The sequence below is a fragment of the Pristiophorus japonicus genome, chromosome 9 (genome assembly GCF_044704955.1).
Source record: "Pristiophorus japonicus isolate sPriJap1 chromosome 9, sPriJap1.hap1, whole genome shotgun sequence".
Classification (NCBI taxonomy): Eukaryota; Metazoa; Chordata; class Chondrichthyes; family Pristiophoridae; genus Pristiophorus; species Pristiophorus japonicus.
The window spans coordinates 226,416,278-226,424,634 of record NC_091985.1 but is presented as its reverse complement, the minus strand read 5'-3'; the positions used below and the strand labels follow the sequence as shown (position 1 = coordinate 226,424,634).

General features: G+C 56.4%; 1 pseudogene; it reads right to left on the bottom strand.

Annotated features, from left to right (window-relative positions):
• Window positions 1-931: 931 nt before the first annotated feature.
• LOC139274179 (zinc finger protein 850-like) overlaps window positions 932-8,357 on the bottom strand; it is a 29,761-nt pseudogene continuing 22,335 nt past the window's right edge.

Genomic DNA, 8,357 nt, shown 5'->3' with positions numbered 1-8,357 from the left:
CCTCGTGTCCATAATGGCTATTAGATCAAACCTATTAATTTCTATCTGCATTATTATTTAATCTATTTTGTTGTGGATACTTTGTGCATTCAGATATAGTGCCTTCAGCTTTGACTTTTTTCTATTTTTCCGATGTGTCACCGTAGTCAGTAATGCCCTATTACCTTTGTTATTCTCTCTGTCCCTTCCTTCCCCACTCTGCTTATTTTTACCCAAAACTCTGCTTTAGAGCCCTGACGTATCTCTTATTGTTGCTTGCACTCAGTATCTAAACCGTGCTGTACACATTCATGAATCCCTCCCACCCTTGCTGCCTTCATTAGTTTAAAGCCCTGTCCACTGCCCTAGTTATTGCATTTGCCAGGACATTGGTTCCAGCCCAGTTCAAGTGGAGCTCGTCCCAACGGAACAGCTCCCTCTTTGCCCAGTGCTGGTGCCAGTGCCCCATAAAGCAAAACCCCTGCCTCCCACACCACTCTTTGAGCCACGCACTTAACATTCTAATCTGCTTATCCCTTTATCAATTGCCGTTTGGCTGAGGTAACAATCCAGAGATTATTACCTTTGAGGTTCCACTATTTCATTTGGACCCAAACTCTTTCAGCAGAACCTCATTCCTAGTTCTACCTATGTCGTTGGTTCCTAAATGGTCCACGAAAACTGGATCCTCCCCTTCCAAGTTCTGACTCTGAGCTGCCCCAGGGAGGGGGCAGTGTGTGATGTCCCTGTGGGGTGCAGTATGTTCAGTGTCTGACCCTGACCCTCATTTCCCCCTGCTCTAGGGGGCAGTCACGCTCCTCTCAGTCGGAGTTAATTGGAGGTACAACGTCACCTACTAGACACCAGCGGTATTTCAAGGCACATCATGTCCGGTTCCATCCCAGAGAAATCCAAAACCAACCTGCAGATTCAATTCATTTTATTATCACTGGTTCAGCAAAGTTTAGCTCAATTTGTTGCAGCTTTCAGTATATAAAAGAAATCCCTTTAAACAGTGAAGTATGGATGCAAACACAATCAACATTATTTTTATCTGATCCTTTTCCCATTGATCAATTGGTCCAATATCCAGAATATTCAATTCCAGCCCAGTTATAGGGGAATCAATATCAGCAGAAAGAAACTGTCAGAATTATTGAGTCTGGGATAACCATCAGAATCCAAACCCTGCAATCACTTGTGAACTCCCCGGTGTCTCAGCAGGTGGGATGACTGAGTGAATCCCTTCCCACACACGGAGCAGGTGAACGGTTTCTCCCCGGTGTGAACTCGCTGGTGTGTCAGCAGGCTGGATGACACAGTGAATCTCTTCCCACACACAGAGCAGGTGAATGGTCTCTCCCCAGTGTGAACTCGCTGGTGTGTCAGCAGATCGGATGAGGTAGTGAATCGCTTCGCACACTCAGAACAAGTGAACGGCCTCTCCCCAGCATGAACTCGCTGGTGTGTCAGCAGGTGGGATGACTGAGTGAATCCCTTCCCACACTCAGAGCAGGTGAATGGCCTCTCCCCAGCATGAACTCGCTGGTGTGTCAGCAGCTCAGATGAGGTAGTGAATCGTTTCGCACACTCAGAACAGGTGAACGGCCTCTCCCCAGCGTGAACTCGCTGGTGTGACAGCAGGTGGGATGACTGAGTAAATCCCTTGCCACACTCTGAGCAGGCGAACGGCCTCTCCCCAGTGTGAACGCGCTGGTGTGTCAGCAGGGTAGATGAATCAGTGAATCCCTTCCCACACTCCGAGCAGGTGAACGGCCTCTCCCCAGTGTGAAGTCGCTGGTGTCTCACCAGGCTAGATGACTGAGTAAATCCTATCCCACACATGGAGCAGGTGAACGGCCTCACCCCAGTGTGAACTCGCTGGTGTGTCAGCAGCTCGGATGAGGTAGTGAATCGCTTCGTACACTCAGAGCAGATGAACGGCCTCTCCCCAGCGTGAATTCGCTGGTGTGACAGCAGGTGGGATGATCGAGTGAATCCCTTCCCACACTCAGAGCAGGTGAATGGCCTCTCCCCAGTGTGAACTAGCTGGTGTGTCAGCAGGTTAGATGAGGTAGTCAATCGCTTCCCACACTCAGAGCAGGTGAACGGCCTCTCCCCAGTGTGAACTCGCTGGTGTCTCACCAGGCTGGATGACTGGGTGAATCCCTTTCCACACATGGAGCAGGTGAACGGTCTCTCCCTGGTGTGACTGCGCCGATGAATTTCCAGCTCAGATGGGTAATTGAATCTCTTCCTACAGTCCCCACATTCCCACGGTTTCTCCATGGTGCGGGTGTCCTTGTGTCTTTGCAAGTTGGAGGATCAGTTTAAGCCTGGTCCACACACACAACACGTGTACGGTTTCTCCCCGCTGTGAATGGTGCGATGTTTTTTCAGGCTGTGTAACTGGTTGAAGCTCTTTCCACAGTCAGTGCACTGGAACACTCTCACTCGGGTATGTGTGTCTCGGTGCTTTTCCAGTCACACTGATATTTGAAATCTGATCCCACAGACAGAACAGATAAACATTTTTCCTTCCACATTCAAAGGCCGATGATATTCAGGTCCTGTTGAATTGAGTTACTCTGTCAGATCTTGACATGATATTTGTTTTGAGTTTACCGTCTGCAAATTCACCCCTTTTAATACCCTGGAAAAAGAGTTTACAAAAATTATTACTGCAAGTACAGATTCTATGGAACATTCTAACATTCTTTCCTCTCGTTCCTCCAAAGCTGTAAATCCCCATCACATACATCCCCTGTCCTGAAATCTGGCTGGGTTCAGTTCTACACTCACTGGTTCCCCTCCCTCTCCTCCCCTGAAGGTGCCAACTCTGGCTGGGTTCAGTTAAACATAAGAAATAGGAGCAGGAGTGGGACATTTGGTCCCTCGAGCCTGCTCCGCCATTCAATATCATGGCTGATCTGATCATGGACTCAGCTCCACTTCCCTGCCCGCTCCCCATAACCCTTTATTCCCTTATCACTCAAAATTCTATCTATCTCCGCCTTAAATATATTCAATGACTCAGCCTCACAGTAGATTTACAACCATGAGAGAAGTAGTTTCTCATCTCAGTTTTAAATGGGCGACTCCTTATTCTAAGACTATGTCCCCTAGTTTCCCCTACGAGTGTAAATAACCTCTCTGCATCCACCTTGTTGAGCCCCCTCATTATCTTAAGTTTCAATAAGATCACCTCTCATTTTTCTTTACTGCAATGTGCATAGGCCCAACTTATCCTCATAAGTCAACCCCCTCACCTTCGGAAGCAACCTAGTGAACCTTCTCTGAACAGCCTCCAATGCAAGTATATCATTCCTTAAATGCAGAGACCAAAACTGTACGCAGTACTCCAGGGTGTGGTCTCACCAATACCTTTTACAGTTACAGCAGGATTTCTCTGCTTTTATACTCTATCCCCCTTGCAATAAAGCCCAACATTCCATTTGCCTTTCTGATTACTTGCTGTACCTGTATACTAACTTTGTGTTTTATGCACAAGGACCCCCAGGTCTCTCTGTACTGCAGTACTTTGCATTTTTTCTCCATTCAAATTATAATTTGTTTTTCTATTATGTCTGCCACATTATTCCCCATCTGTCAAATTTGTGCCCACTCACTCAACCTGTCGATAACCCTCTGCAGATTTTTTGTGTCCTCCTCACAATTTGCTTTCCCAGCCGTCTTTGTATCAGCAAACTTGGCTACATTACACTTGGTCCCCTCATCCAACTGGGGTGCCGTAGGGATCGGTGCTGGGATCCCTGCGGCATCCCACCTGTCACTGTTTACACTCATTAGTTCCCCTCCCTCTCCTCCCCTGAAGGTGCTGACTCTGGCTGGGTTCAGTTCTACACTCACTGGTTCCCCTCCCTCTCCTCCCCTGAAAGTGCTGACTCTGGCTGGGTTCACTGGGACCCTGAAGCTCCGCCCACACATTCTTTCACAAAGATGGCCACGCATGCGCTCTGCTGCTCGATGAATCACGATGGCAGCCTCCCAAACCTGCAGCTGTCCTTTACAAAGATGGCGACCGTCAGCCTGGGCCTGTTGCCGCGAAAACGCCCCCGAGCTGCAAATTCGAGACCTGTTGTTTCGTAGTCCGGGTTGGCGACCTGCACTAGGTGTTTATGAAGCCCACCTGTCGAGTATGTTACTCCCCTGCGCCCCGCTGATTCAAATTCGACTCCAAACGACGTGTCCTACCTCCGCTCGCTCACAACTTGCGTCCGCTCTGATCAGTCACATTGCGCATACTTCCCAGTGAATGACCACCGAACGTCACTGAAAGGGGGCGGTCGGACGCCAGTGCGCAGGCGCGATGCTGAAAATAAAAACACAACCTGGCATTTGTTTATTTTACAATAGCATAATAACAGCGTAGAATCGTATCATAAAAATAAACCGATTGCTGCAAACTTCTCATCAATTACACGCAGTTTTTAAACTTCTCTTCCTGGTTGTCAGCGGAAACACTTCCGGCCCAGAAGGATGGGATTGGGTGGGTGGGGGAGGATAGAGGATGGGATTGGGTGGGGTGGGGAGGGGAGGGGAGGATAGAGGATGGGATTGGGGGGAGGGGAGAGGATAGAGGATAGAGGATGGGATTGGGGGGAGGGGGGAGGGGGGAGGATGGGATTGGGGGGAGGGGGGAGGATGGGATTGGGGGAGGGGGGAGGATGGGATTGGGGGAGGGGAGAGGATGGGATTGAGGGGGAGGGGAGAGGATGGGATTGGGTGGGGTGGAGAGGATGGATTGGGTGGGGTGGAGAGGATGGGATTGGGTGGGGGGGGAGGGGAAAGGATGGGATTGGGTGGGGGGGAGGGGAAAGGATGGGATTGGGTGGGGGGAAAGGATGGGATTGGGTGGGGGGAAAGGATGGGATTGGGTGGGGGGGAAAGGATGGGATTGGGTGGGGGGAAAGGATGGGATTGGGTGGGGGGAAAGGATGGGATTGGGTGGGGGGGAAAGGATGGGATTGGGTGGGGGGGGAGGGGAGAGGATGGGATTGGGTGGGGGGGGGAGGAGGATGGGATTGGGTGGGGGGGGGGGAGGAGGATGGGATGGGTGGGGGGGGGGAGGAGGATGGGATTGGGTGGGGGGGGGGGAGGAGGATGGGTTGGGTGGGGGGGGGGGAGGAGGATGGGATTGGGTGGGGGGGGAGGAGGATGGGATTGGGTGGGGGGGAGGAGGATGGGATTGGGTGGGGGGGAGGAGGATGGGATTGGGTGGGGGGGAGGAGGATGGGATTGGGTGGGGGGGGAGGAGGATGGGATTGGGTGGGGGGGGGAGGAGGATGGGATTGGGTGGGGGGGGGAGGAGGATGGGATTGGGTGGGGGGGAGGAGGATGGGATTGGGTGGGGGGGAGGAGGATGGGATTGGGTGGGGGGGGGAGGATGGGATTGGGTGGGGGAGGATGGGGATTGGGTGGGGGGGAGGGGGATTGGGTGGGGTGGGGGGGGGAGGGGGGATTGGGTGGGGTGGGGGGGGAGGGGGATTGGGTGGGGTGGGGGTGGGGGGGGGAGGGGGATTGGGTGGGGGGGGGAGGAGGATGGGATTGGGTGGGGGGGAAGGATGGGATTGGGTGGGGGGGAAAGGATGGGATTGGGTGGGGGGGAAAGGATGGGATTGGGTGGGGGGAAAGGATGGGATTGGGTGGGGGGGAAAGGATGGGATTGGGTGGGGGGTGGGGGGGGGGGGTGGATGGGATTGGGGGGGTAGGGATGGGATTGGGGGGGTAGGATGGGATTGGGGGGGGGGGGTAGGATGGGATTGGGTGGGGGGGGGGGTAGGATGGGATTGGGTGGGGGGGGTAGGATGGGATTGAGTGGGGGGTAGGGATTAGGATGGGATTGGGTGGGGGGGAGGATGGGATTGGGTGGGGGGGGGGGAGGATAGGGGATTGGGTGGGGTGGGGGGGGGAGATAGAGGATGGGATTGGGTGGGGGGGTGATAGAGGATGGGATTGGGTGGGGGGGTGATAGAGGATGGGATTGGGTGGGGGGGATTGGGTGGGGGGGGGATAGAGGATGGGATTGGGTGGGGGGGGGATAGAGGATGGGATTGGGTGGGGGGGGATAGAGGATGGGATTGGGTGGGGGGGGGGGATAGAGGATGGGATTGGGTGGGGGGGGATAGAGGATGGGATTGGGGGGGTGGGGGAGAGGATGGGATTGGGTGGGGGGAGGATAGAGAATGGGATCGGGCGGGGGGGGAGGATAGAGAATGGGATCGGGCGGGGGGGGGAGGATAGAGAATGGGATCGGGCGGGGGGGGAGGATAGAGAATGGGATTGGGTGGGGAGGATGGAGGATGGGATTGTGGGGGGGTGAGGGAGGATGGAGGATGGGATTGAGGGAGGATGGAGGATGGGATTGGGGGGGGGAGGATGGGATTGGGGGGGGAGGATGGGATTGGGGGGAGGATGGGATTGGGGGGGAGGGATGGGATTGGGGGGGAGGATGGGATTGGGGGGGGAGGATGGGATTGGGGGGGGAGGATGGGATTGGGGGGGAGGATGGGATTGGGGGGGGGAGGATGGGATTGGGGGGGAGGATGGGATTGGGGGGGGAGGATGGGATTGGGGGGGAGGATGGGATTGGGGGGGGGGGAGGATGGGATTGGGGGGGGAGGATGGGATTGGGGGGGGGATGGGATTGGGGGGGGGGAGGATGGGATTGGGGGGAGGATGGGATTGGGGGGGGAGGATGGGATTGGGGGGAGGATGGGATTGGGGGGGGGAGGATGGGATTGGGGGGGGGAGGATGGATGGGGGGGGGAGGATGGGATTGGGGGGGGGGAGGATGGGATTGGGGGGGGGGGAGGATGGGATTGGGGGGGGAGGATGGGATGGGGGGGGAGGATGGGTAGGATGGGATTGGGGAGGATGGAGGATGGGATTGGGGGGGATGGAGGATGGGATTGGGGGGGATGGAGGATGGGATTGGGGGGGATGGAGGATGGGATTGGGAGGGAGTATAGAGGATGGGATTGGGTGGGTGGGGGGAGGATAGAGGAATGGGATTGGGTGGGTGGGGTGGGGTGGGGTGGGGGAGGATAGAGGATGGGATTGGGGAGGATAGAGGATGGGATTGGGGAGGATAGAGGATGGATTGGGGGGGGGAGGATAGAGGATGGGATTGGGTGGGGGATAGAGGATGGGATTGGGTGGGGGATAGAGGATGGGATGGGTGGGGGATAGAGGATGGGATTGGGTGGGGGATAGAGGATGGGATTGGGTGGGGGATAGAGGATGGGATTGGGGAGGAGGATAGAGGATGGGATTGGGTGGGGAGGATAGAGGATTGGATTGGGTGGAGGATAGAGGATGGGTGGGGGGGAGGATAGAGGATGGGATGGGGGGGAGGATAGAGGATGGGATGGGGGGGGGGAGGGATAGAGAAATGGGATCGGGCGGGGGGGGGAGGAATAGAGAATGGGGTTGGGTGGGGAGGATGGAGGATGGGATTGTGGGGGGTGAGGGAGGATGGAGGATGGGATTGAGGGAGGATGGAGGATGGGATTGGGGGGGCGGGAGGATGGATTGGGGAGGGAGGATGGGATTGGGGGGGAGGATGGGATTGGGGGGAGGATGGGATTGGGGGGGGAGGATGGGATTGGGGGGGGAGGAGGGATTGGGGGGGGAGGATGGGATTGGGGGGAGGATGGGATGGGGGGGGAGGATGGGATTGGGGGGGGAGGATGGGATTGGGGGGAGGATGGGATTGGGGGGGGAGGATGGGATTGGGGGGGAGGATGGGATTGGGGGGGGGAGGATGGAATGGGGGGGGAGGATGGGATTGGGGGGGGATGGGATTGGGGGGGAGGATGGATTGGGGAGGATGGGATTGGGGAGGATGGGCTTGGGGGGGGGAGGATGGGATTGGGGGGGGGGGAGGATGGGATAGGGGGGGGGGAGGATGGGATTGGGGGGGGGAGGATGGGATTGGGGGGGGAGGATGGGATTGGGGGGGGGAGGATGGGATTGGGGGGGGGGGGGGGGAGGATGGGATTGGGGGGGGGGGAGGATGGGATTGGGGGGGGGGAGGATGGGATTGGGGGGGGAGGATGGGATTGGGGGGGGGAGGATGGAGGATGGGATTGGGGGGGATGGAGGATGGGATTGGGGGGGATGGAGGATGGGATTGGGGGGGATGGAGGATGGGATTGGGGGGATGGAGGATGGATTGGGAGGGAGTATAGAGGATGGGATTGGGTGGGTGGGGGGAGGATAGAGGATGGGATTGGGGATAGAGGATGGGCTTGGGGAGGATAGAGGATGGATTGGGGGGGTGGAGGATAGAGGATGGGATTGTGGGGGAGGATAGAGGATGGGATTGGGTGGAGGATAGAGGATGGCGGATTGGG